Consider the following 23,731-nt stretch of genomic DNA (forward strand, 5'->3'; position numbering starts at 1 on the left):
CAACATTCAAGCATCGGATGAGACACATCCAATGTTATACCAAAGGTTAGTATATTTGGATAAAATCAGTGGCGGAGCCAGAAATTTTTTTCTAGGGGGACTAAAATGAACTTATCAAAATGTAGGGACTTACAGTGGGCTAAATATTTTATATATGGTGGACTAAATGCAAAAAGATAAGTTAAAACAAAGAATTTTTATACAGTTTCTAGGAATTTAGGGCGGGCGGAGCCTAGGATTGACTATAAAATTCTACACAAATTGTACAGAAAACAACTGCCGTAACTTTCTTCATAGAGTATAATCTTTTTATGTGTCTCGAAATATTTCCGAGTTTCTGGATGAGATTTCGTTGTCAAGGTGATTCGTACTTAGCCGAGACATAAAAAACACGTTATGCAATAATATTACATTATGAGTTTGATCGATTCTAAGGGATGATGGTATTTAAATTTTAATTCCTAAATGACTCCCACCGTAAAATGTTGCCGGCACATATTGAGTGAATTTACGGTAAATTATTTACAGCTGTGTAGCATTCCATTCTACTACTACTTTGTTATCACTTTTCAGGTGTTAGTATAGGACGCACAACCCGAGTTAGTAATCAGTCGAATCATTCGTGAATTTTTACGAGCCACACATTCCTACTAACTTACTGGTCTCCACTCGACTGAACCACTGGTTGTTGGTGATAATGTTGCACATGTTTTCTATGTATCCATACTTTTGTACAAATCAGACATTTCCTCGGTACTTATCCTTTAATTATATTTAATACATTGCCGAATTTTATGTTCCTAATTCACATCTAAAAAACGAATTACTCACCTACGTATACTATCCCGAATGACTGCCGAATTACGAACTGCTGTGAAGATCTTTGAACCGAATTTACCTTCCACTAAAACGAATAATATACATACTATGTTGTCCGAATATTTCCCGCATGCCCAATGCTAACTGGCGCACAACCCACAATACTAAAGTCATGAATAACAGCATCTCCAAGAAGGGTGGAAGATTTATTTTTTAGTGACACGTAAGATTTTAGACCTTCATTTTAACTAAACTCATCTCCAACCATAGGCCTATAAACACAGGAGGGATGAAATACTAGGTTTGAAGGTTTTGAAGAAAATCTTGTCTTGACCTCCGGAATAACCTCCATGTCATATTTTTATTTTTAGTAATTAAGCAGTTAAGATTTCATCACACAAGATTTTCTAAGGATTAAACTTCTATACTGCTGGAGATGGTTTATTAGTCATGGAGTCCTATATTTACTATATGTACAAATTCTTTTAAATAAGGGTCTCAAAAACAATTCCACGTAGAATTTTTAACACCCGCTCTTGGAAATGCTGAAAGTCGATTCATCGGGACCCACCTTGTCATCAGTAGACGTGAAAATGGAATGTTCCCTGGTGGGTCTCATAGGCAACAAGGAAGAGTATGTACTCCAAGCGAGAGAGTGCACCCTTATAAAAATCATGAGTTGATGACAGCAATCCGTTTATTCGTTCCGCACCTTTCCTGAATTCGAAGATTTAGTGGGCCCGTTTCTATAGGGAGAAAATCATTTACATTTATGTATGAAGAAGAGACAAATATGCGCTTTTTCATGCCAATTAAATTATTTCGAGTAACCGGTGATGAACTCACAGTGGAATTCGGAGATTTTGGACAAAATTTGAAAATAATCGACTTAGATTGATATGGCTACATTTAGGCCATACATGAGATTATAGTGAATGGATTTTCCTACGATTAAGCTATAGGGGAAGGAAAACCCTCCTCATTATGGTTGGCCCAACCAGTTGATACAAATGGCACAGAGATTTAAAGATGGTACTACCGATACTGGTGCGGTAAAATGTTGGTTATTGCAGTTTGATTTTCAGAGTAATGTATTGGTATTATCTTGTACGACGCACAGCCGCACACTACTAAAATGACAAAATAAACCATGTCATCCGGGCCCACATAAACATTCCTTGTACAAAACAAACGTGAGGTAGGATTAGGCCTGCACACGGTTCGGTTCGGTGCGGTTATAGCTAAAACCGTTCACCTAACTGTGTCTGGTGCGGTTATCACAATTAAAACCGCAGCCGAACTGTTTAGTATTCGGTTCGGTTTTTTACCCCACCGATACTATTCGGTTACGGTTCGGTTCGGTTCGGTTTTCACCTATACCCTGCACCTGTACATAAATACATTCTGAATTTCTGAATTTCTAATAAACTGATACTACATTCCATACTTAAGTCTTGAAAAGATAACCATAGTCTACAGATTAAAAACAGAGTTGAAGTTCACAAACAAGTTGACCAAAGATTAAGTCTAAAGATTAACCAAAAAGTCTGATGAAACCAAAGTTAAAAAGAAAGTAGCATAAAGAGTTGCCAGTAAAAGAAAAAGAGCCATCCATTTGATCTTCATTTCTCAAGTAGCAGACCAGTAAAAGATTGCAGTCCATCCATCTCTCAAGCCAATCATCCCCTTAATCTTCATCCTTTCCCAAAATGTCTGCAACAAGAATGCAAAGAAGAAATATTCAAATATATTCAATGAAGTCTGCATCTAACAGATAAAAGAAGATAACATTCATTCAAATTTCAAGTCAAAAGAGAAGAGATTTTATTACCATCTTCAATGTTGGAATTGTCATCTGGTACATAGTCACACAGAAAATCAAGAGAGATAGGTTTCTGCAACCAGCTTTGCGTACAGAGAAGTGCTTCAACTGTCCTGGCAGATAGCGAGCTTCTCCATGGTGTAAGAATGCGCTTTCCGATACTGAATGCAGATTCTGATGCAACAGAAGACACTGGTATTGCCAAAATATCCTTCGCCATAAGTGATAGCACCTTGTACTTGGTACTATTAGCCTGCCACCATGCCATAATATCAAACTCTTTGGTAGACGCTTCACAGTCATCAAGCAAATACCTTTCAAGTTCTGACTTTGGATTAGTACTATGAACATCCATTCTTCGCCTTTTCTTCCTTGATTCAAGCATATCCTCAATGTTCTCTTCTTGCACAGAAACAACCATGTCATCAACACCAGCAACAGCTGTTAACCCAATACCTAAGACATCAGAAAAATCAATAGTAAGTAATGATAAAAAGCAGATAAGAAATATTAAGTAATGAACTAATGATGATCAACAGTAAGTAATGATTTCACCTTCCTCTGCATTGGCATTTGAATACATGCTGGTGTACTCATCATAAAGTCTTCCCATATCTTGTTTCACAGCCTTCAAAACAGTTGTAACCCTGAAATCATCTTGCTCATACAAACATTCCAGATCAAATTTCAAACCAGATTCTTTCTCCCGAGGATCAAGCAACTTAGCAAAATACATAACAGAGTTCATATCTTCATAATCCCCCCAATATGCGTTATACTTCCGAAACATTATTTCTGCCATCCTAGAAATATGAGGATCTCGGTTTCCTATAGCTCTAAGACGAACCAACTGTTCATGGATCAATGCCAACTGTCATAGAAATTCATGTGAAGTAACCTGAACTGAAGCCGAGAACTTAACAGTAACATCAAAGAAGATTTTTAAACACTTAACAAGATACCTAGCATATGACCAGTCTGCAGCATAGGGAGCATGATGACGGGGCTTGTTCTTTTTCTTAATATTATTCTTTCTATATACATCTACCTCACATTCAAATTCACTAGATGAACTAAGATAATAATCTTCGTTATCAATTACAACAATATCATCATCGGTATTAGGTAAAGCTTCACTTTCAGATTCTTTGAAAATATACTTAGAACGAAAGCTCTTGTCCTCCCTTTCTAACCTCTTAAATACCTTTTCATATGCAATGGCAGCTTCAAGCATCAGATACGTAGCATTCCACCTGGTCTTCACATCAAGGAAAACCATCTTCTTACAATCAATCTTCTCGAGAGCAGCACATTCTTTGAATTTGGCCAACCTAGAGGGAGGACCGGTAACAAACTTGATAACTGATCTGATCCTTCCAACTGACTTGTGATACAACAACACAGCATCTTTGACAACAAGCGCAAGAACATGCGCAACACACCTTACCTGATAAGAATGGAACAAGGAAATATCATCAAAAAATCAGTAACAAGCACAAAGAAGTATAGAATAAACATAACAATAGATCTAAGAAAAGTAATCATACCTGCATGTATTGAGCTCTCACTACTGCTCCTGTCCAATTGATGACACTGGTTTGAAGATACTCAATTGCGACAGTATTTGCACTGACATTGTCCAAAGTCACACCAAAAAGATCTTCTAGACCCCAATCCAGCAAACATTTCTCAAGCATTTTCCCAATCTCCTCTCCAGTATGACCCTTGATCAAGCAAAACAGGATGATCCTCTTTTGAAGTTTCCAATGGATATCAATAAAGTGCACTGTCACACACATATAATTGAAGTTGTTTGGAGAGGTCCATGTATCAGTTATAAGAGAGACTCTTTGTTTACTTTCTTTGAAGTATTTATTCAACTTCTCTTTCTCATCTTTGTACATAATTAAAAGATCTCTGTAAATGGTCATCCTGCTTGGCACCTTGAATCTAGGTTCAAGTTGTTCACTATATCTTCTAAACCCTTCTCCTTCTACAATTCTAAATGGCAGTTCATCTATGACGACAAACTCAGTCAATCTTCTTCTACACATATCCTTGTCATAACTTACAGCAACCAGCTGTGATGACTGTCCAGGCCTTGGTGGTGGAAACACCAAACTCTTTTGTCCCTTGAGCTTCTTGTTTGGATTCTCTGGACATGTGGCTAAATGTGTCTTCATGCTGGAAGTTCCATTTCCTCTACTATGTCCTTGCAATTTCTTGTGAAAATGCTTACACTGTGCTTTTTCTTCGCCGATCCTTGTAAAGTCATTCCAAACTTTTGATCTAGTTTTCCCCTTCTTCTTAGGTACAACTTCAGGTGCAGGGTCCTGTGTAGGTGTAGCCTGCTGTGTAGCTTGTGTTTCTTGAGTAGCATCAACTTGAGGTGTTATAGATAGTGTCACATCAGTAGAACCAGCTGCAGTGGATGAAAAAGGAGATGCATTTGCCATCTTGCAGCTTGATAATGAAGCTGAACTTGATCCAATCATTTCCCTGCCAAAGGTAAACAAGTTAGTTCTTACTTATTACACAAGCAAAATCTTAAGAAAAAATTAAACCCTTAGAGCATATGAACTAAATAAAGCAGTTCATATGCTCTAAGGAATTTTCTATGTAAAACTTGAAAACAAAAATAAAGTTGTGGCACAGGGTAGGCTTTAAATAAACCTAAACAGTTATCCAAACTCCTAAGATACACTCCACTTAGAGCTAGAAACTCCCCTAGTAAGGGTTTAATGGAGTTATACCCAAATTCAAAAAGAAACACAAATCAGAAGCCTACCTAATAAACTCATCAGTTTGATTTGAAGTGTCAAGTATGAACAGACCTTATAGAGTATGTTTAGAAACTTAAGCAAAAATCTTAAGCAAAAATTAAACCCTTTTTTACACAGTTACAGATCATAAATCAAAATGATTATCAGGTCTACCTAGATTGTATCAATAAATTCTGATTTGACAAAAGAAACAGAATTGCTAGATGATAAAAGAATTAACAAAACACATAATCAAGTTCATTATGTTATTCATAAATCTATTAAATTATCATCAACAACTACAAAATCAGCACAGTTCATGTTTTTCAATACGTATTAATAAAACAAAATTAACAAAACATCTACCCAAGGATAAAACAAAGATTCAACACAATCCAATTCAAATAAGATCTAAATATGTAATACAGATTGATATTCACACAAATTTAGTCAAAGAAATAACGGATCCATGTATACATATACAATTGATTCAACAAAATCGAAATGAAACCAAACAAATCAGAACAAGAGAGATAGGTTACCTGTAATCAGACTCCCTTAACTCAACCAAAACCTAAAATAAAAAACCCATGACTGTAATCAGAAAAATAAGATTTGACAAAAGAAATTGATTGAGAAACACAAAACAACAAGCAAACGATTTCGATAAAAGAAACCCTAAGTCCTAACAGAAGAATAATTAAAAAAAAAACCCTAGAAATTGAAAAACAAACAAATCAATCGAAACCCGTGACCTATTTACTTACTAGATAGAGCCATAGAGGTGGTGGTGCTCTTGATGGAGGTGGTGATGGTCTGCTGTCTACTGGTGGTGGAGGCGACTGAGGTGATTCAGGTGAAGGCTTCCGATGAAGAGAAACTGAAGAGGGAGAGGAAGAGAAAGAGAAACGAAGAATAGAAAATGACGAAGAGATTAGGGTTGCCAGAATATATATGGTGGAGGCTTTAATCTAGACGACTAGTCTTAATCAGGATCAAAACTAATCGACGGTCCATACTAATCGGTTGTTCGGTGCGGTTAGTGTGCGGTTATGGGTGGAACCGTTCACCGAACCGTAAATCTAACGGTTATTAAAATGAAAACCGTGACCGACCGTTGGATCATCGGTTCGGTGCGGTTTCGGTGCGGTTAGTGTGCAGCCCTAGGTAGGATCAAAGAATATCCCGTCGTGGGTCCCACACGCCACACCCTACTTGTACATACTGAACGTTTTCATGACTCACGACAGGAAAAGAAATAGAGAGCATGTACTCCAACTATCCAAGCGAGAGTGCACCCTCATCCGTTTTGCACTTTTTGCCGCGTACAAAGAAATATGAAATCATGGAGAAATCATTTCCATTTGAACGGTTGGCAATCAGGTGGAAATGGGCCACTCTGGTCGCCGGATTGAGGTATTGACTCGAATATATTTTTTTTTGATTCAAAAATAGATTATATCTATATTCCGTGGGAGCTTACAATGTTGTTATGATCAACCCATTCTTGTATATCATGATGAAGATCATTCTGAAACTCAAAATCTGACCGTGAAGTTCTAGCTTTCTTAACAAGTTTCTTAGCCAAACTATTAACTTCTCTGCCATCTAGAAGAACACACTTTTCGGTGTGACAAAAGTTATATCAATGGATATGGGTAATGATTTAAATTATCTCTTAGCTGTTTTGACGCCAATAATTTGAAAGATCCTCTAATGGTTTTAACAAGCTCTATTTTTTACGGCCGAAAAAGAAAATAAAGTTTGACCGTAAAAGAGCAGTTTACAAAGCTGAAAACAGCTGAAGCCCAATACAAGGGAGCGGAACAACAAAGGAAACCATGACTAAAAATCCACGTCAGAAAATCCAACAGAATACCGAAACAAAGAACTATAATACAGGAAGAAACTCCTAATGGGGATCAAAAATCTTAGAATTCCAATTCAGAATTGTATCATCTGAAGGAGTGTTCTTAAAAAACGATATAGTAGAAGCCCACGAGAAAGAGTGTTCTTAAAACACAAGCGAATTTTAGGCACAGGCCCAAAAAAATTTATTTTCTTACCGTCAGGCCCATAATTAACTTTGGATATGTTTGCACCCAAAGTTTTTTATAAATATGTTTTTACTCTATTACCCTCGGCAGTTTCGAACTAAAGCGGTTTTTCTTTTCTCTTGAGAAGTTATTACCCTAAGCGGTTTAAAAACTTTCAGCAGTTTCTTTTCTCCTCCACCAAAAACTCTGCAACTGATTTGAGGAGTTAATTTCTTCTCCATTTAAACCCTAAAAAATCAATTTCATACTCTATAAAACCAACCTAGAAACTAGTTAAGTTGAAATTACAATCCATAGAAAGAACATTTCGACAAAAATGAACCAAACATAAGCACAATCAGGTTAACAACATCATTTTATTTTAATTTCTTCTCCATTTATCACTTTCTTTTTCTTTGATTTTAACATCATTTTTACTTGTTGATGTTGAATTTGAAAATGGAGAAACAGATAGTGAAAGACCACTGATTGAGTTTACAATGAAGGCAAAGGAAGATTATGTGAAAGAGAAAAAGGAATTGTCTGGTATGCATCTATAATAAGTAATTTGTTTTACTTTTAAATAACATATGTTACGTAGGAAACATAATGTGCATAACTTGTTATGCAGTAAAAATAACTATGCATAACTGCGTAGCTTATTATGCATAACTGGTTATGCAGTAAAAGCAACTATGCATAACTGCGTAGCTTATTATGCATAACTTGTTATGCAGTAAAATCAAACATGCTGAACTGCGTAGCTTATTATGCATAACTGCTTATGCAGTAAAATCAAACATGCTGAACTGCGTAGCTTATTATGCATAACTGCTTATGCAGTAAAATCAAACATGCTGAACTGCATAGCTTATTTGCATAACTTGTTATGCAGAAAAAGCAACTATGCATAACTGCGTAACTTATTATGCATAACTTGTTATGCAGTAGAAACAACTATGCTGAACTGCATAACTTGTTCTGCAGTAAAAACAACTATGCTGAACTGCATAACTTGTTATGCAGTAAAAGCAAACATGCTGAACTGCGTAGCTTAGTATGCATAACTGGTTATGCAGTAAAAACAACTATGTGCATAACTAGTTATGCAGGTACATAACTTGCATGATGCATAAGGCATGATGATTTAACCCCTTTCTTACTTTTAAGTACTTATTATATTGTATCTTGTGTTGAATTTGTCTGTTTCAGTCAAGCAAGTTGTTGATAATAGGAAGAAAAGAAAAAGACGTGAACCCCAAAAAACAGAAAAACTTAAAAAGAAGAATCAAGGTGAAAATGAAGAAGAAGAAGAACCTGCCCCCTTATGCATCAATTATTATAAAGAAGGTGCGTTAACCTGGCAATCATTAATAACATGTTATCCCCATATAATTTCTTATGTTCAAAAAATAAATGCATAACAGGTTATATACTATGCATAATAGGTTATGCACACAACTGTCTGTTTAACAAATCTGCATAACAGTTTATGCATAAGCCTGGATAAAAGGCATATGAGGTTATGCAGTGAAAGTAGCAATTCTAACTTAGTAAAATACTTTTTTATCTTGTTATTTTGTTTGTGCAGTTAAAGCTAAGACCAAGCCTGCAACTCAAGGAGGTACTTATAGAGCAGGTTTTCCAAGGATACTTGCATTGTTCAATAAGATAAGGGAAAGAGGTGGTTTTAGTCCGTTGCAGGCTAATATGATCAATGTGTCTCCATTTGGGAAAGTCTATAACTGGTTAAATGCTGCGAACATTTCATACTTGGATGGTAAGAGAAACCAGCTGATGGATGAGGTCCTTCTATCATATGACCATGATGATTTGAGTCAGCATTCATTCAAGGTGTCAGAAAAAAAGTCTATACAGTCAACGGCTAGTGAGCTTGCTGTTATTTTTCAGATGCCAAGAGTTAAAGGAAACAGAGGAAGAGATATTCTGACCTCAAAAGAAGAGATAGGGATGACTCAGTCATTTGCCCTCGTCAAGCAATTCCCATGCAAAACAAGAGCAGGTGCTGTGAATAAAACTCCCAAATCACAAGTAACAAAGGTGTGGATAGATGATATTGAAAGGTTGTTGATGGAAAAACTTGATCAGAAAGGTCATGAAGAGGAAGTTGTTTCCCTTGCATGCCTTTACATGCTAGTGGTTCTGTTTTTTTGTCGATCAATGGGAGACCCACTGGACGTCTCGTATGTTGGTTTGGTGAAGGATTTGGAAACCATGGATTCTGTATCTTTTCCTGATCTAATTCACCAACACCTGATGGATGGCATCAAGACTGTCAAAAGAGACAATCTTTTGACAGCATGACAAGTTATGCATTGTTTAGGTTATCTTCATAAGTAGTTATGCATATAAATTTTTTTTACGCCTTCCCTGCGTCACTTATTGTTTAACTGCATAACATCTTATGCAGATCCAACATTGACAACATGACCTGTTATGCATTGTTTAGGTTATCTGCATAAGTAGTTATGCATAAAAGGTTTTTTACGCCTTCAATGCGTCACTTATTGTTTAACTGCATAACATCTTATGCAGATCCAAAATTAACTGAATGACCTGTTATGCATTGTTTAGGTTATCTGCATAAGTAGTTATGCGTATAAAAATTTATGCATTTGATGATGATTGTTATTAAATCATGTTGCAGTTTCAATAGAACTTTATAGATGAGTACAGTGCAATGGAGTTGGAACTCTGTGAACCAAGAGAACCAAGAAAAAGGTCAGCTATATTGGAAATCGTTGCGATGAATCTTGAAGAGAACAGGGACAAGTATGAAGAAGCATTTCAAGATGCGTTACAAATCATTGAAGAAGAGAAGTGTCCTGATAATATTGAAGCAAGGTTTAAGATTACTCAAGCAAAGCTGAAAGACATGAAGAAGACTCAGGAGACATATAGACGGACTGGAGGAGACTTCAATTCTCAGATGTATGAATATGTGAAGATTTTGCTCATTGATTCAGGCATTAATGAGGTGCAGGAAGAATCGTCAGGTGGCCCTAGCTTAAATCCATCATCAGCTGATACTATTGTCCCACTTTGTGAAAATTTTCCAAGGAATCAGACACATGTTGAAGTAGTATCTTCAACTGAACCACCTACTCAAGAAGCATTTCCAGAAGTTACCAGACTTGATAGCCAAGAGAAAACTGCTAGTCAAGGACTCCAGTCTTCACCTTTCAAGTTCATGGACATGGAAAAAGCTGTTGATCTCTCCAGCTACAAGGAAATTGACACACCAGAGGAATTGGAGACAACACCAAATCTTGCAACAACTCAGGAAAGAATTGGAGCGCAAGAGAAAGATTTTTTGGATGGTGATGATGATGATGACATTCTTTCAGAAACTGAGAAGAAAGCTGAAGAAAATGAACAACCCACATTTGATCTCCAAATTTCACAAGGAGATGATGCTGGTGGACAACAACAGCAAGCTGTTGAGATGCCAGAAGAGACAGTTGCAGAAAAGACGGAACAACTCCCTGTTGAGATGCCAGAAGAGCAATCCACAAAAAAGCCTGAACAACCAGCTGTTGAGATGGCCATTGATGAGGGAACATGTGATAAAGATCTAGAAGAAATTATGGAACCTGCACTGAAGTACTTAGAAGACCTGGAAGAAGAATTTGTTTCTGGAACAGAATTTGGGAAGAAGGAAACTATGAAGAAATACTCGAGAAAAAAGGATGGGGACCATCTTTAATTGGAAAAGTAGCAATACGTTGTTGAACAAAACCAAAGCCTGCACCATCACCCATAATTAACTGCCGCAAGTACTGTATACGATTGGTATCAAAAACTGAGGTAGTTGCTTGCAAAGACATATGACTAGTGGTACGGAGTGCAAAGTAAAGTCTGAAGACACCGCTGCAATTACGTAATATAAGAACCTCACTCTGTGGGTCTTGGAGTTTCCTAACTTTCTGCATTAGTTGTAAAGTTTTATCAACCGTGCTCATAACTAAATCACTGCAATATTGCATATCTAGACTGACAGGCCCTCCTAGAAGTTTGACTCCACCTGCTGGTTTACTAATATGTGCTGGAAAAATACGTGCCTCATCTCTATTGGGGTCAAATGCTGGCCAACAGATCTCTGTCTTCGTGACATTAAGATATATGCCTCTACAGGGACCTTCCTCTTGTATTATTCTCAAATCTTTAAACACTTCCAATGTGTCACCTGCTAAAGTACCATCATCTAAATACCATGCATGAAAATCAAGGGTGTAATGAGAATCAATTGTTTCCACCAAAGGATGTAAAGCTAAAGCAAATAACAGGGGACCAAGTGGGTCACCCTTTTGAACACCTTGTGAAGATGAGAGCACTGAGTCATTATGGTATAATCTGGCTGGGGTTGAGTAACAAAACTCTACCCATCTGGAGATGTTAGGGCAATGTTTTATGACTTCTTTAATCATGGTAGATCTATCCACCAAATTGAAACCATTAGAAAAGTCAATCAACAACATGGTCTTAGTGTTGTCGTTACCTTTCATGTCCAATAACCTGTTTTTTGAATGCAAAATCCCTTCACCACCAAAAGGGATGCCTACACCAAATTGGTATGTGCCTAAATATGTGATTAAATCTTTGCAAGCATATGTTGCAGCTATTTTAGCACACAGTCTTCTCCAAATGGTCCCAACTGCAATGGGCCTTAAACCACCACCAGGTTTGAGCAATGGAATTATGGGAGCACTAGCAAAAAATTCACCAAGAACTGGAGGGCACTTACCTGCCAACCATAAGTTTACGACACCTGATATGGATTGTAAAAGGTCCTCAGCAACAGCTGCAGCATTACCACTCAGTGCATCTAATAAGTTCTGAGCTCTAAGACCGTCTCTTCCACACGAGGTTCCCTTGGGGAAACTACGTAGAGAAGCTAACACGGCTTTACCATCAATTTTCAGCGTAGGAGTTGGGATTTCTTCAGCAGGTATAAAAGGTGGTGGGGCAGGTGGGTGTTTTTCCGTAGCTCATGCAAAGTGTCTGGAGTTGAGGGTGAAACACCGTTGGAGGAGAGAATACAGATGGCAGCAGAGTAACGGCTGGAACTCAACTTTTTCCTGCAAGCAATCAAAGTAGAATCCTGCTTCTTAAAGTTAGAATGCGCTTTCCTGGGGGATGGATGAGAGATTCCCAACAATTTTTGAGTCATGATAAAATAGCCATTGGGTTCTTTCCATCTTGTTAGTTCCTGATTAATTTTCGAAATTTGGAGTTTCTTTCTATTGCTAGAACGAGCTTCTCTAGAACTTTTTGGCACATAAAGATGCAAGATGCACGCAGAAATTAGGAGGAGTTGTAACCACGCAGTAACATCAGAGGGGTGGACAAGCACATTATCAAGAGCCTTTTTTCAGAGTTCTAGAAAAATGCAACCTACATGGTGGGGGAATACTTACAATTGTAGGGATTTCTCTCAGAAGTATATTATTAAGCATCTCCACTGTAATGTGCAATGTAGCATCTCCACCGTTAAGATTTCTCGACTCTGGAGAAACATCAGCATTATGATCAGTACTTATCTGTGGTTTAGTGACTCCATGAATGAGAAAATAAACACCTAAGTCATTAAATAGACCTGCTATAATATCCGCAGGGTGTAAAGGGGAGAAACAAGTCTTCTTCCAAGCATGGATACACAAACATTTAATGCATAACCAACACTGCAAATCATTCAAAACCTTTTCCCAAGCAATAAAGCAAGAAAAATCATTACGAATCCTATCTCTACAAAACTTTTTCCCAACTCATAACGATCACCTGAACCATAATGCACGATCCCCGCGCATTGCTGAACTCGTACTTCCTTGAAAACTCAACCAACATGGCCCTGTAATGTTCTTTCCTAAGCCAATGCACGGAAAAAATTACGCAACAATTATCTTGGCCATTTTCTTAGCTCATTTTGGTTAATTCATGTGTCGTATGCTTCAAGTAGCCAACCTGCTCGATAATAGGAATATCTACTCTTGGATTACTAACTTTCTTGCACTGCTTAAGATTTTGCCAGCCTTGGAATAATGCATAGGCTAACACTTGGACTGTTCTACACTCTTGCATCATCCTTGAGTTTGGGACAACTCAATTTCGCGGATATGCCTCAATACCGACATCACATGTTTCATTTTGTCACTTTAGCCTTGTCTTGTTTTTCCCTCAACGAAGCTTCATTTTGTCGGCCAATAAATTTTATTACTTGGCCAATGTTCTTATAGTGTAGCACCACCTTTACGCATCACTGGCCATGCAGGGTCCTGCAATCTTAGAGCTTAAGAGTCTATATAGTGTAGAACCATCTTGGATGATCACTAACTAGGCTGGCTATGCTGTAACGCGCCATCTTGGCGCTTCACTAGCCTGACCAGCCATACTAATCCATTAGATTTGGCAATAGTTCAATATGAATTGGGATTATTTCTTCCGAGAATATCATCAACATTCAAGCATCGGATGAGACACATCCAATGTTATACCAAAGGTTAGTATATTTGGATAAAATCAGTGGTGGAGCCAGAAATTTTTTTCTAGGGGACTAAAATGAACTTATCAAAATGTAGGGACTTACAGTGGGCTAAATATTTTATATATGGTGGACTAAATGCAAAAAGATAAGTTAAAACAAAGAATTTTTATACAGTTTCTAGAAATTTAGGGCGGGCGGAGCCTAGGATTGACTATAAAATTCTACACAAATTGTACAGAAAACAACTGCCGTAACTTTCTTCATAGAGTATAATCTTTTATGTGTCTCGAAATATTTCCGAGTTTCTGGATGAGATTTCGTTGTCAAGGTGATTCGTACTTAGCCGAGACATAAAAAACACGTTATGCAATAATATTACATTATGAGTTTGATCGATTCTAAGGGATGATGGTATTTAAATTTTAATTCCTAAATGACTCCCACCGTAAAATGTTGCCGGCACATATTGAGTGAATTTACGGTAAATTATTTACAGCTGTGTAGCATTCCATTCTACTACTACTTTGTTATCACTTTTCAGGTGTTAGTATAGGACGCACAACCCGAGTTAGTAATCAGTCGAATCATTCGTGAATTTTTACGAGCCACACATTCCTACTAACTTACTGGTCTCCACTCGACTGAACCACTGGTTTGTTGGTGATAATGTTGCACATGTTTTCTATGTATCCATACTTTTGTACAAATCAGACATTTCCTCGGTACTTATCCTTTAATTATATTTAATACATTGCCGAATTTTATGTTCCTAATTCACATCTAAAAAACGAATTACTCACCTACGTATACTATCCCGAATGACTGCCGAATTACGAACTGCTGTGAAGATCTTTGAACCGAATTTACCTTCCACTAAAACGAATAATATACATACTATGTTGTCCCGAATATTTCCCGCATGCCCAATGCTAACTGGCGCACAACCCACAATACTAAAGTCATGAATAACAGCATCTCCAAGAGAGGGTGGAAGATTTATTTTTTAGTGACACGTAAGATTTTAGACCTTCATTTTAACTAAACTCATCTCCAACCATAGGCCCTATAAACACAGGAGGGATGAAATACTAGGTTTGAAGGTTTTGAAGAAAATCTTGTCTTGACCTCCGGAATGACCTCCATGTCATATTTTTTATTTTTAGTAATTAAGCAGTTAAGATTTCATCACACAAGATTTTCTAAGGATTAAACTTCTATACTGCTGGAGATGGTTTATTAGTCATGGAGTCCTATATTTACTATATGTACAAATTCTTTTAAATAAGGGTCTCAAAAACAATTCCACGTAGAATTTTTAACACCCGCTCTTGGAAATGCTGAAAGTCGATTCATCGGGACCCACCTTGTCATCAGTAGACGTGAAAATGGAATGTTCCCTGGTGGGTCTCATAGGCAACAAGGAAGAGTATGTACTCCAAGCGAGAGAGTGCACCCTTATAAAAATCATGAGTTGATGACAGCAATCCGTTTATTCGTTCCGCACCTTTCCTGAATTCGAAGATTTAGTGGGCCCGTTTCTATAGGGAGAAAATCATTTACATTTATGTATGAAGAAGAGACAAATATGCGCTTTTTCATGCCAATTAAATTATTTCGAGTAACCGGTGATGAACTCACAGTGGAATTCGGAGATTTTGGACAAAATTTGAAAATAATCGACTTAGATTGATATGGCTACATTTAGGCCATACATGAGATTATAGTGAATGGATTTTCCTACGATTAAGCTATAGGGGAAGGAAAACCCTCCTCATTATGGTTGGCCCAACCAGTTGATACAAATGGCACAGAGATTTAAAGATGGTACTACCGATACTGGTGCGGTAAAATGTTGGTTATTGCAGTTTGATTTTCAGAGTAATGTATTGGTATTATCTTGTACGACGCACAGCCGCACACTACTAAAATGACAAAATAAACCATGTCATCCGGGCCCACATAAACATTCCTTGTACAAAACAAACGTGAGGTAGGATTAGGCCTGCACACGGTTCGGTTCGGTGCGGTTATAGCTAAAACCGTTCACCTAACTGTGTCTGGTGCGGTTATCACAATTAAAACCGCAGCCGAACTGTTTAGTATTCGGTTCGGTTTTTTACCCCACCGATACTATTCGGTTACGGTTCGGTTCGGTTCGGTTTTCACCTATACCCTGCACCTGTACATAAATACATTCTGAATTTCTGAATTTCTAATAAACTGATACTACATTCCATACTTAAGTCTTGAAAAGATAACCATAGTCTACAGATTAAAAACAGAGTTGAAGTTCACAAACAAGTTGACCAAAGATTAAGTCTAAAGATTAACCAAAAAGTCTGATGAAACCAAAGTTAAAAAGAAAGTAGCATAAAGAGTTGCCAGTAAAAGAAAAAGAGCCATCCATTTGATCTTCATTTCTCAAGTAGCAGACCAGTAAAAGATTGCAGTCCATCCATCTCTCAAGCCAATCATCCCCTTAATCTTCATCCTTTCCCAAAATGTCTGCAACAAGAATGCAAAGAAGAAATATTCAAATATATCAATGAAGTCTGCATCTAACAGATAAAAGAAGATAACATTCATTCAAATTTCAAGTCAAAAGAGAAGAGATTTTATTACCATCTTCAATGTTGGAATTGTCATCTGGTACATAGTCACACAGAAAATCAAGAGAGATAGGTTTCTGCAACCAGCTTTGCGTACAGAGAAGTGCTTCAACTGTCCTGGCAGATAGCGAGCTTCTCCATGGTAAGAATGCGCTTTCCGATACTGAATGCAGATTCTGATGCAACAGAAGACACTGGTATTGCCAAAATATCCTTCGCCATAAGTGATAGCACCTTGTACTTGGTACTATTAGCCTGCCACCATGCCATAATATCAAACTCTGGTAGACGCTTCACAGTCATCAAGCAAATACCTTTCAAGTTCTGACTTTGGATTAGTACTATGAACATCCATTCTTCGCCTTTTCTTCCTTGATTCAAGCATATCCTCAATGTTCTCTTCTTGCACAGAAACAACCATGTCATCAACACCAGCAACAGCTGTTAACCCAATACCTAAGACATCAGAAAAATCAATAGTAAGTAATGATAAAAAGCAGATAAGAATATTAAGTAATGAACTAATGATGATCAACAGTAAGTAATGATTTCACCTTCCTCTGCATTGGCATTTGAATACATGCTGGTGTACTCATCATAAAGTCTTCCCATATCTTGTTTCACAGCCTTCAAAACAGTTGTAACCCTGAAATCATCTTGCTCATACAAACATTCCAGATCAAATTTCAAACCAGATTCTTTCTCCCGAGGATCAAGCAACTTAGCAAAATACATAACAGAGTTCATATCTTCATAATCCCCCCAATATGCGTTATACTTCCGAAACATTATTTCTGCCATCCTAGAAATATGAGGATCTCGGTTTCCTATAGCTCTAAGACGAACCAACTGTTCATGGATCAATGCCAACTGCCATAGAAATTCATGTGAAGTAACCTGAACTGAAGCCGAGAACTTAACAGTAACATCAAAGAAGATTTTTAAACACTTAACAAGATACCTAGCATATGACCAGTCTGCAGCATAGGGAGCATGATGACGGGGCTTGTTCTTTTTCTTAATATTATTCTTTCTATATACATCTACCTCACATTCAGATTCACTAGATGAACTAAGATAATAATCTTCATTATCAATTACAACAGTATCATCATCGGTATTAGGTAAAGCTTCACTTTCAGATTCTTTGAAAATATACTTAGAACGAAAGCTCTTGTCCTCCCTTTCTAACCTCTTAAATACCTTTTCATATGCAATGGCAGCTTCAAGCATCAGATACGTAGCATTCCACCTGGTCTTCACATCAAGGAAAACCATCTTCTTACAATCAATCTTCTCGAGAGCAGCACATTCTTTGAATTTGGCCAACCTAGAGGGAGGACCGGTAACAAACTTGATAACTGATCTGATCCTTCCAACTGACTTGTGATACAACAACACAGCATCTTTGACAACAAGCGCAAGAACATGCGCAACACACCTTACCTGATAAGAATGGAACAAGGAAATATCATCAAAAAATCAGTAACAAGCACAAAGAAGTATAGAATAAACATAACAATAGAGCTAAGAAAAGTAATCATACCTGCATGTATTGAGCTCTCACTACTGCTCCTGTCCAATTGATGACACTGGTTTGAAGATACTCAATTGCGACAGTATTTGCACTGACATTGTCCAAAGTCACACCAAAAAGATCTTCTAGACCCCAATCCAGCAAACATTTCTCAAGCATTTTCCCAATCTCCTCTCCAGTATGACCCTTGATCAAGCAAAACAGGATGATCCTCTTTTGAAGTTTCCAATGGATATCAATAAAGTGCACTGTCACACACATATAATTGAAGTTGTTTGGAGAGGTCCATGTATCAGTTATAAGAGAGACTCTTTGTTTACTTTCTTTGAAGTATTTCTTCAACTTCTCTTTCTCATCTTTGTACATAATTAAAAGATCTCTGTAAATGGTCATCCTGCTTGGCACCTTGAATCTAGGTTCAAGTTGTTCACTATATCTTCTAAACCCTTCTCCTTCTACAATTCTAAATGGCAGTTCATCTATGACGACAAACTCAGTCAATCTTCTTCTACACATATCCTTGTCATAACTTACAGCAACCAGCTGTGATGACTGTCCAGGCCTTGGTAGTGGAAACACCAAACTCTTTTGTCCCTTGAGCTTCTTGTTTGGATTCTCTGGACATGTGGCTAAATGTGTCTTCATGCTGGAAGTTCCATTTCCTCTACTATGTCCTTGCAATTTCTTGTGAAAATGCTTACACTGTGCTTTTTCTTCGCTGATCCTTGTAAAGTCATTCCAAACTTTTGATCTAGTTTTCCCCTTCTTCTTAGGTACAACTTCAGGTGCAGGGTCCTGTGTAGGTGTAGCCTGCTGTGTAGCTTGTGTTTCTTGAGTAGCATCAACTTGAGGTGTTATAGATAGTGTCACATCAGTAGAACCAGCTGCAGTGGATGAAAAAGGAGATGCATTTGCCATCTTGCAGCTTGATAATGAAGCTGAACTTGATCCAATCATTGCCCTGCCAAAGGTAAACAAGTTAGTTCTTACTTATTACACAAGCAAAATCTTAAGAAAAAATTAAACCCTTAGAGCATATGAACTAAATAAAGCAGTTCATATGCTCTAAGGAATTTTCTATGTAAAACTTGAAAACAAAAATAAAGTTGTGGCACAGGGTAGGCTTTAAATAAACCTAAACAGTTATCCAAACTCCTAAGATACACTCCACTTAGAGCTAGAAACTCCCCTAGTAAGGGTTTAATGGAGTTATACCCAAATTCAAAAAGAAACACAAATCAGAAGCCTACCTAATAAACTCATCAGTTTGATTTGAAGTGTCAAGTATGAACAGACCTTATAGAGTATGTTTAGAAACTTAAGCAAAAATCTTAAGCAAAAATTAAACCCTTTTTCACACAGTTACAGATCATAAATCAAAATGATTATCAGGTCTACCTAGATTGTATCAATAAATTCTGATTTGACAAAAGAAACAGAATTGCTAGATGATGAAAGAATTAACAAAACACATAATCAAGTTCATTATGTTATTCATAAATCTATTAAATTATCATCAACAACTACAAAATCAGCACAGTTCATGTTTTTCAATACGTATTAATAAAACAAAATTAACAAAACATCTACCCAAGGATAAAACAAAGATTCAACACAATCCAATTCAAATAAGATCTAAATCTGTAATACGGATTGATATTCACACAAATTTAGTCAAAGAAATAACGGATCCATGTATACATATGCAATTGATTCAACAAAATCGAAATGAAACCAAACAAATCAGAACAAGAGAGATAGGTTACCTGTAATCAGACTCCCTTAACTCAACCAAAACCTAAAATAAAAAACCCATGACTGTAATCAGAAAAATAAGATTTGACAAAAGAAATTGATTGAGAAACACAAAACAACAAGCAAACGATTTCGATAAAAGAAACCCTAAGTCCTAACAGAAGAATAATTAAAAAAAAACCCTAGAAATTGAAAAAAAAACAAATCAATCGAAACCCGTGACCTATTTACTTACTAGATAGAGCCATAGAGGTGGTGGTGCTCTTGATGGAGGTGGTGGTGGTCTGCTGTCTACTGGTGGTGGAGGCGACTGAGGTGATTCAGGTGAAGGCTTCCGCTGAAGAGAAACTGAAGAGGGAGAGGAAGAGAAAGAGAAACGAAGAAGAGAAAATGACGAAGAGATTAGGGTTGCCAGAATATATATGGTGGAGGCTTTAATCTAGACGACTAGTCTTAATCAGGATCAAAACTAATCGACGGTCCATACTAATCGGTTGTTCGGTGCGGTTAGTGTGCGGTTATGGGTGGAACCGTTCACCGAACCGTAAATCTAACGGTTATTAAAATGAAAACCGTGACCGACCGTTGGATCATCGGTTCGGTGCGGTTTCGGTGCGGTTTGCGGTTTCGGTGCGGTTAGTGTGCAGCCCTAGGTAGGATCAAAGAATATCCCGTCGTGGGTCCCACACGCCACACCCTACTTGTACATACTGAACGTTTTCATGACTCACGACAGGAAAAGAAATAGAGAGCATGTACTCCAACTATCCAAGCGAGAGTGTACCCTCATCCGTTTTGCACTTTTTGCCGCGTACAAAGAAATATGAAATCATGGAGAAATCATTTCCATTTGAACGGTTGGCAATCAGGTGGAAATGGGCCACTCTGGTCGCCGGATTGAGGTATTGACTCGAATATATTTTTTTTGATTCAAAAATAGATTATATCTATATTCCGTGGGAGCTTACAATTTGTTATGATCAACCCATTCTTGTATATCATGATGAAGATCATTCTGAAACTCAAAATCTGACCGTGAAGTTCTAGCTTTCTTAACAAGTTTCTTAGCCAAACTATTAACTTCTCTGCCATCTAGAAGAACACTTTTCGGTGTGACAAAAGTTATACCAATGGATATGGGTAATGATTTAAATTATCTCTTAGCTGTTTTGACGCCAATAATTTGAAAGATCCTCTAATGGTTTTAACAAGCTCTATTTTTTACGGCCGAAAAAAAAAAAGTTTGACCGTAAAAGAGCAGTTTACAAAGATGAAAACAGCTGAAGCCCAATACAAGGGAGCGGAACAACAAAGGAAACCATGACTAAAAATCCACGTCAGAAAATCCAACAGAATGCCGAAACAAAGAACTATAATACAGGAAGAAACTCCTAATGGGGATCAAAAATCTTAGAATTCCAATTCAGAATTGTATCATCTAAGGAGTGTTCTTAAAACACGATATAGTAGAAGCCCACGAGAAAGAGTGTTCTTAAAACACAAGCGAATTTTAGGCACAGGCCCAAAAAAATTTATTTTCTTACTGTCAGGCCCATAATTAACTTTGGATATGTTTGCACCCAAAGTTTTTATAAATATGTTTTTACTCTATTACCCTCGGCAGTTTCGAACTAAAGCGGTTTTTCTTTCTCTTGAGAAGTTATTACCCTAAGCGGTTTAAAAACTTTCAGCAGTTTCTTTTCTCCTCCACCAAAAACTCTGTAACTGATTTGAGGAGTTAATTTCTTCTCCATTTAAACCCTAAAAAATCAATTTCATACTCTATAAAACCAACCTAGAAACTAGTTAAGTTGAAATTACAAACCATAGAAAGAACATTTCGACAAAAATGAACCAAACATAAGCACAATCAGGTTAACAACATCATTTTATTTTAATTCTTCTCCATTTATCACTTTCTTTTTCATGATTTTAACATCATTTATACTTGTTGATGTTGAATTTGAAAATGGAGAAACAGATAGTGAAAGACCACTGATTGAGTTTACAATGAAGGCAAAGGAAGATTCTGTGAAAGAGAAAAAGGAATTGTCTGGTATGCATCTATAATAAGTCATTTGTTTTACTTTTAAATAACATATGTTACGTAGGAAACATAATGTGCATAACTTGTTATGCAGTAAAAATAACTATGCATAACTACGTAGCTTATTATGCATAACTGGTTATGCAGTAAAAGCAACTATGCATAACTGCGTAGCTTATTATGCATAACTTGTTATGCAGTAAAATCAAACATGCTTAACTGCGTAGCTTATTATGCATAACTGCTTATGCAGTAAAATCAAACATGCTGAACTGCGTAGCTTATTATGCATAACTGCTTATGCAGTAAAATCAAACATGCTGAACTGCATAGCTTATTTGCATAACTTGTTATGCAGAAAAAGCAACTATGCATAACTGCGTAACTTATTATGCATAACTTGTTATGCAGTAAAAACTATGCTGAACTGCATAACTTGTTCTGCAGTAAAAACAACTATGCTGAACTGCATAACTTGTTATGCAGTAAAAGCAAACATGCTGAACTGCGTAGCTTAGTATGCATAACTGGTTATGCAGTAAAAACAACTATGTGCATAACTAGTTATGCAGGTACATAACTTGCATGATGCATAAGGCATGATGATTTAACCCCTTTCTTACTTTTAAGTACTTATTATATTGTATCTTGTGTTGAATTTGTCTGTTTCAGTCAAGCAAGTTGTTGATAATAGGAAGAAAAGAAAAAGACGTGAACCCCAAAAAACAGAAAAACTTAAAAAGAAGAACCAAGGTGAAAATGAAGAAGAAGAAGAACCTGCCCCCTTATGCATCAATTATTATAAAGAAGGTGCGTTAACCTGGCAATCATTAATAACATGTTATCCCCATATAATTTCTTATGTTCAAAAAATAAATGCATAACAGGTTATATACTATGCATAATAGGTTATGCACACAACTGTCTGTTTAACAAATCTGCATAACAGTTTATGCATAAGCCTGGATAAAAGGCATATGAGGTTATGCAGTGAAAGTAGCAATTCTAACTTAGTAAAATACTTTTTTATTTTGTTATTTTGTTTGTGCAGTTAAAGCTAAGACCAAGCCTGCAACTCAAGGAGGTACTTATAGAGCAGGTTTTCCAAGGATACTTGCATTGTTCAATAGGATAAGGGAAAGAGGTGGTTTTAGTCCGTTACAGGCTAATATGATCAATGTGTCTCCATTTGGGAAAGTCTATAACTGGTTAAATGCTGCGAACATTTCATACTTGGATGGTAAGAGCAACCAGCTGATGGATGAGGTCCTTCTATCATATGACCATGATGATTTGAGTCAGCATTCATTCAAGGTGTCAGAAAAAAAGTCTATACAGTCAACGGCTAGTGAGCTTGCTGTTATTTTTCAGATGCCAAGAGTTAAAGGAAACAGAGGAAGAGATATTCTGACCTCAAAAGAAGAGATAGGGATGACTCAGTCATTTGCCCTCGTCAAGCAATTCCCATGCAAAACAAGAGCAGGTGCTGTGAATAAAACTCCCAAATCACAAGTAACAAAGGTGTGGATAGATGATATTGAAAGGTTGTTGATGGAAAAACTTGATCAGAAAGGTCATGAAGAGGAAGTTGTTTCCCTTGCATGCCTTTACATGCTAGTGGTTCTGTTTTTTTGTCGATCAATGGGAGACCCACTGGACGTCTCGTATGTTGGTTTGGTGAAGGATTTGGAAACCATGGATTCTGTATCTTTTCCTGATCTAATTCACCAACACCTGATGGATGGCATCAAGACTGTCAAAAGAGACAATCTTCTTTTGACAGCATGACAAGTTATGCATTGTTTAGGTTATCTTCATAAGTAGTTATGCATATAAATTTTT

The sequence above is a fragment of the Papaver somniferum genome, chromosome 3, assembly GCF_003573695.1.
Source record: "Papaver somniferum cultivar HN1 chromosome 3, ASM357369v1, whole genome shotgun sequence".
NCBI lineage: Eukaryota > Viridiplantae > Streptophyta > Magnoliopsida > Ranunculales > Papaveraceae > Papaver > Papaver somniferum.